The following is a 6,845-nucleotide window of genomic DNA, read 5'->3' as shown; positions in this document are numbered from 1 at the left end:
GTGTAGTGGGAGACCAATAAATGTGGCCCAAAGATCAAGAAAACCAGTTTCCCGACAAGAAAACCGACTGGCGGGGAAAAGTGGTCTCCAAGGAGAAAAGGTGGTCTCCCACCCTTGTACCACCTCTCAAACAAGGAAAACAAGGTTCATGCCAAAAATAAACGAACACGGATGCAAAACGAGAGTTCAGGAGGCAAAGTGCGCGGCCAGGGGCCTCGAAAACTGGCTGTTGAGCACAAAAAGTGCCGTATGACCACAAAAGTGGTCACTTGGATCAAAGTGTCCCTCTAGACAGAGGAAACAAGGTGTGTTTCAAAGAATGTGCCAAACGGAGAATATTAAGCGTCCCGAACCGAGGCGCACGACCGACGGCTCCGAAAACCAGAAACTAGTCTCCAAACTGGAACAGTGGCCTACGACCATGAAAAGTAGTCTACGACTATTGAGAGATGGCATACAAGACCTCTCCCTCCCTCTAGGAAGAGAAAACAAAACTTAGTCCGCGGACCGAGTCAAAGCACAAAGGGTCCTGAGGTCCGGAGGCGAGGCTCTCTGCCAAGAACTCCAAAACCTCGAAACGAGCACAACATGTGCAATCACCGAGCGCTCAATCGATGACGTCTGAGTCTTAAGGTCGGTCAAAAATGGGGTGTCTACAGTTGCCCCTCTTTGACAAAACTTCGAAAGTCATACGTGACGGAAGTGAATGTCAAAGCCCAAAGACGACCCATTTTTGACAAGGCCGAAGACTTAGACAAACAGGCGAGATAACAAAGAAATGTGCCCGCATGCAGGGGCAAAATGCAAGTGACAATGCAAGAAGATGAACATAACTTATGATCCTGCAAAAACAGTTGTAACGAAGCAATCATACACAATGAATGCGACAATTTTGAACGAATACAAATCAAACTATATTTCATGCAGAAAGGATGTAAGAGAATTATACAATTCTCGTTACGTCTCACACGGAGAATACAATACCGTCTGGTTCGTCTGGTCGCACCAACTTCAAATGAACCGTACATACAATATCGTCTGGTCGTGCCAGCCTGAAATGAACTGTACATACAATATCGTGCCAGCAAAAGAGAGAAACTTAACAGGTACAACATAGTTAGCAACATATGTTCAACGCTATATCGAACGCGGATACGTATAATGCTGATGGAAAAGTGCATAGCAATGCAAGCGAAACATGCGTGATGACGTAAGTAAAGTATGGGTGCATTACAATACCAGTGGAACGTGCACAACAATTCAACTTCAAAAGCATGCTTGAAACAAAACGCTGAGTAAAAAAAAGTACGAGCCTTAAAGAGAGCAACTCAAACGCGACTTCCGATTTACCTCTCGAAGGGGTCACAATGTACTCAAAAAGGACACGCCTTGCTCTTGGTGAGTAACGATGAGCCACACGTCGACGACTTGAATTGAAGTTCCCGCGGAGACATCTTGCGCCGAAAAGTGCACTTTTCTTGTACTGTCTCGAGACCCGAGGAACCAATCATCACTAAAATGCACAGGGAGAACCAAGGGACCTTGGAGACCAACCAGGGGGGATGGCAGACACCTAGAATAGCCACCGAGCAGTTTTTGCTCACAAGGTGGTCGGCCTGCCAGAAAAACTGGTCAGCCAACCAGTTGACAAAAATTGGGACAGTTTCGTCCTTTCAGGTTCGGATCTTTAAGTCGACTTCTCCAAATCACTTTTGCTCATACCTCTAAGGCCGAAATCAACTACTCTTTCTCCCTAGACCATTTTCCCCCTCAGATCTGCACTTTATATGTGTTTTCCAATGCCCCATACGAAGTTGTTTCGTGAAAACTTTCGATTTTCTTCACTTTGAACCGATTAAAATTTGATTTCGGAGCTTCTTTCTCCATTTTCACCATTTGAGGTATGTTTGTCTCGAAGTTTGGCACATTTTCTCGGGTGTTGACTTTTGTTTACTTTTTCCTTTCCTGAGAGTTGACTTTTGTTGACTTTTTGTGATTTTTGTTCATTTTGCTCATTTTTGCAGATTTCTTTGGATGGCGGATCACTTTCATCATGGCGGAGGTCCTCCACATGCCGGGGACGAGACAGACATCATGTCATTGCCTCCGAGGATTTGGCCTTTTGACCCCGAGAGGTACGACCCTCCAGAGCATGTCTTACCTCCTACCACCATCTATCATTTTACCGACTTCGAGCGGCGAGCACCCGCGGACCTATTGCTACGGGAGCCAGCGTCTCATCTATCTGACTAGGCGCGAGAGGTACGTATTTCCCTTTTACATTCTCTGCAATGTATTTTTGTATTTCTTGCACACTTCATGTTCTAGCTGTGTATTATATCTGCTTGTTCTGAACATATTTATATACACAGTACTTCTGCTTATTCTGGCATACGGCTTACAAATAGCACAATATTGATTTGGCACGCAGTTTGGTTAGGATATGGTGCTAACTTGGCACACAGCTCACAGCACAATATTCCATTAATTTGGCATACAGCTCACTCTAAACACACGGTTCAACCTGACCACACAGTTTATCTCGGGCACACAGCACATTTTTGGGCACGCAGCTCATTTTCAGGCACACAGCAGATTTTCAGGCACACAGCTCATTCTTAGGCACGTAGCTCATTTTCAGGCACACAGCAGATTTTCAAGCACTCATTCTCGGGCACACAACTCGTTTTAAAGCACACAGCTCATTCTCGGGAACATAGCTCGTTTTCAGGCACACAGCTCATTCTTTGGGCACGCAGCTCTTTTCTGGGCACACAGTTCACTTTCAGGCACACAGCTCATTCTTTGGGCACGCAGCTCGTACGCTTTCATTTCTTAACACGCAGCCCATACATTTTCATTTCTGAACACGCAGCCTATACATTTTGATTTCTGAACACACACCTCATAGACTTCATTTGCACGCAGCTCATACATTTTATTCTGAAACTGAACACGTCTGTTAACTTTGAATGCAGGTATCTTCCCGTTCCACAAAGGGCTATGGGTCGATCCTTACTAGGGAGTGGTATACGGAGCTCCCAGATGTTGTACGTCACATCATAGACGAGGCAGGATTTGGACCTTTCTACACGGGGATATCATGTTATCCGGCGAGTAGGACCCTCATGGGGGCACTTGTGGAGAGATAGTGGGACACCATCAACTCATTCCACTTTTCAGCTACTGGGGACATGACGATGACCCCATATGACTTTTCTATGTTGACGGGCCTTAACGTGGCCAATCGACCGGTCCCCTATGATGCAGACATGGATGAGTGGGAGGCGAGGGAACATAGTAGGCGGCTATTGGAGAGCTTGGGAGGTACATTCTGCCCTCTTGATTTACATTTTCGCTTTTCATTATCTGTACACTGCATACACGGTACACATTTCATTCTGTATCCTACATTCTGCACTCAGTATTTTGTATTTTCTGTACATTCTGCATGTTGTACACTGCACATAGCATTCTGTATATTGACATTCTGCACTCAGCATTCTGTATATTGTACACTGCACACAGCATTCTGTGTACTGACATTCTGCACTCAACATTCAGTGTTTTCAATATATTCTGTGTTTTAACAGTCGCTGTTATGCCTTTCACAGCTATGGGTTTATGCATACTTCCTGACGCTGGCCCCTGAGCTCGAGGTGGAGGCACCACTTGAGATCCCCTACTCTCATAGATTTGAGGGTCGGTGTCGGTCGAGGACTCGGGAGACTTTGCCCTATCTCCCACGGTTCTTTGATACTGTACGGCCGATGGAGGTAATCCAAAACTCTCAGTTCGTCATGTTTTCAGCTTTGGCTCATCTTGCATATTTACAACATCTAATCAGTTTATGCACTTGTTATCCGCAGATCTCTTGGCAGCCCTGGGCACCTTTGTCAGGAGATGCTCGGTATCGATTCCCTGGGGCGTGGGCCTCTTCTCAATACAGGACTTTATTTGAGGGGCTAGTTGGCAGGGCCTAGTTTCTGGGGGATCGCTTCATGTGTCAGACGATGGGCAACCCTGATCAGGGTATCCCCTCAGCACCTCCAGATGACATTGGATCCACTGAGAGACTCACTCCCGAGAGGTCGAGGAGTTTATGTTAGGCACTGATTCAGTTCTGTTGTTGGAGGGGGGAGATTACGCGACCTACCACCATATATACTTGATGCCTCCACTGACAGGTGTCTGTACTCCCACGAGGAGGGCTGTTGGCGTGCCATCATCGAGTCGAGTCTGGGCTGCAGATACCCCTTCAACTAGCAGGGCCGGCACATCAAGAAGTAGAGCTAGAGAGATCCCCCCGACTTGTTAGTATGCTGGGTGGCTGGATCTTCCGACTGAGTTGACAGGCTGGCGGTATGGGACATCTTACCCGATTCCATTGGAGCCTCTATTGCCTGATCATCGATACGTCAGTGACCTTGACTCACAACTGGTATGCTTTACGGCTTTGATTTATCACTCAGATATTTAGGTATTCATTCATTCACTGATGACTTGCACTTACATTTGCAGCCTCCCAAAGGGTACACTGAGGGGTTACTCGAAGTGGTGGCCTCATTCGAGAGCATGGTCCTGCGGAGAGAGACGCAGCTGTTCATCACCAGCGTCTCGGTACTTTTCGATTTCCTTACATTTATTGCACTTCTAATGACAGACTGCATTTGAACATTTCATTACATTGGTTGACTGCATGTGTAGAGCATATCTGACACACCGCATTCACATACTATATCTGCAAGCACGCACCTACGCAGCATTCCTGCATCTACATCCGATATACATGATTTGGCTGATGTATCCAAATTGCCCTCTTTTGTTGTTTGTTTTTTTAGATGCCACTGCTACAGGCTGGGCCATCTACGCCTTCTTGAGGAGCTGGGAGAGGGGACTCGACTCGCAGCTGAGGCAAACGTAGAGCACCTATTAGAGATGATGAGGAGTCCAGCGAGGAGGAGGAGTCTGCGCATCCTTAGTCGGAGACATCCACAGGCAGAGAGGACTCTGGCTCTGGTTCTGAGAGTAGAGGTGATATCAGGGAGGGTTCCGAGGACGATAGCTCTGATTCGGATGATGGTGCTGGTGGAGATGGTGTTGGTGGAGGTGGTGCAGAGGCTGCTCAGCCGAAGAGGATGAAGAGAGCCTCCCGATCTTGAGCCTGACAGCGCTGATGCAGATGTTCTTCCTTTCTTTTCTTTTTTCTTTTTTTTTTACTAGTAGTTGTAGCACATCAGCTTTAGGCAGTTTTATTTTCTTTAAAACTTGTACCCTGTTGTAAAATGTTATAACAAAAGAAGCTATGATGGAATGAAACAGCTTTTTGTTCAAAAAGTGTTGTATTTTGCATTCTTAGCATCGCACTGCATCATTTTGAACAAAAATGAGATTGAATGGAAATTGAACATTGTACACTGCCAAGTCAGGTAACGAGCCAACATAACAAACTAAACAACTTAACTCACTAAGAAACAACAAAACGTCAGCAAGTTTACAACTCGATAAGCAAAACTTCGACAATTGTTGATAAACATTGGGCAACAATTCGATGAACAAAACTCGACAACTCAGTAAAACTTAACAACTCGATAAGCAAATGAATTTTGGACAAATGGGGTGAGGGAATGCATCCGAAACAAATGTAAACTCGGACCTTCAACACTCCCCACATGGAAAGGCAAGGAGCTCTCTTCTTGAGACTAGGAAAAGGCCAAAAACTAGTTTTTCTCCATGGCCGACCACCAAAAGTGGCTGGCCGACCAATTTTTTGCTCAGTAAACCAGTTATGTGGTCGGCCGACCAAAAAAACTGGCTGGCCGACCAGAAAAAGTGGTCGGCCGACCAGTTGGCATGATGACCTCCAGATTTTTGACACTTGTCCTCCAAACAGTGCCTTATCCTCCATAAAAGTTCTAGCTTCATGGTTCTCTCATTCCATCTCAGTTTTACACCAAAATGGAGGCATTTCTCATCCAAAATCTCACAACTTGGATTGCTACCTTAGACGGCTCGAAAAAGTTGAACTTCCGAGGCTTCGGCATAAATACACTATTCACGCTGAGTCGCACTCCGCTGCACCTTCTGTTTCTTCATGCCACGACAAGGTTTTGGAACCCAGTAACACATGTCTTTAGTTTTGGCGAGCAAGAGATGTGTCCTACCTTCGAAGACTTCTAAGCTTTGATGGAATCCGAGCGCAACGAAGAAATATTGCCCCAGCTTCGCTTCAGGCACGCACAAGCCTTAGGGCGAATGTGTGGGCTCACTATGCACGACACTCGGTCTTTGATCCACGACGGGGAATTGGACATCCTCAGCTTGATTCATCGTTTTCCGATGCCGGTGACCGCGGTGATCACCATTGGCAAGGTTTTTGGCGACATGCCCTTTGCTTGTGCATGTAGTCTCACTTTTTTCTTGCCCCAGGCTTCAGTGGGCCTAGTATTCATTTGATCGAGGTTGCCCAGGGCTTGAAAGAGGGCAGGAGCTGCATTGCCATGACATTGGCCGAGACATTGATGGGCTTGGATGCTTTCCATTGCCGGGAAATGACTAGATTTGTGGGGAGTCTACTATTGCTGCAGGTAATGTTCCCACCCTTCCTCACAGATATTACTCACATAACTCGGCCCTCAGACTCGGTTTTTCTCACAAAACTCTTTTCTCGCTTTTCTCTCAACGTACACCTCTCTATTCTTTATTCTCTCATTTTTCATCCCTCCCCAGATGTGGTTGATGGACAAGTTGCAGGTTGTGGACTCTTGCCCAGCATACTCAGCTCGCGGCTACTTCTTCTGGTGACGTCTAGTTGATGTCCTTGATGAGGGATGGTGGTTCCACTG

This window comes from Camellia sinensis, chromosome 12 (genome assembly GCF_055761805.1).
Source record: "Camellia sinensis isolate YWXY chromosome 12, ASM5576180v1, whole genome shotgun sequence".
Lineage (NCBI taxonomy): Eukaryota > Viridiplantae > Streptophyta > Magnoliopsida > Ericales > Theaceae > Camellia > Camellia sinensis.
The sequence above is the reverse complement of the archived record's forward strand: the minus strand, read 5'-3'. Positions refer to the sequence as shown.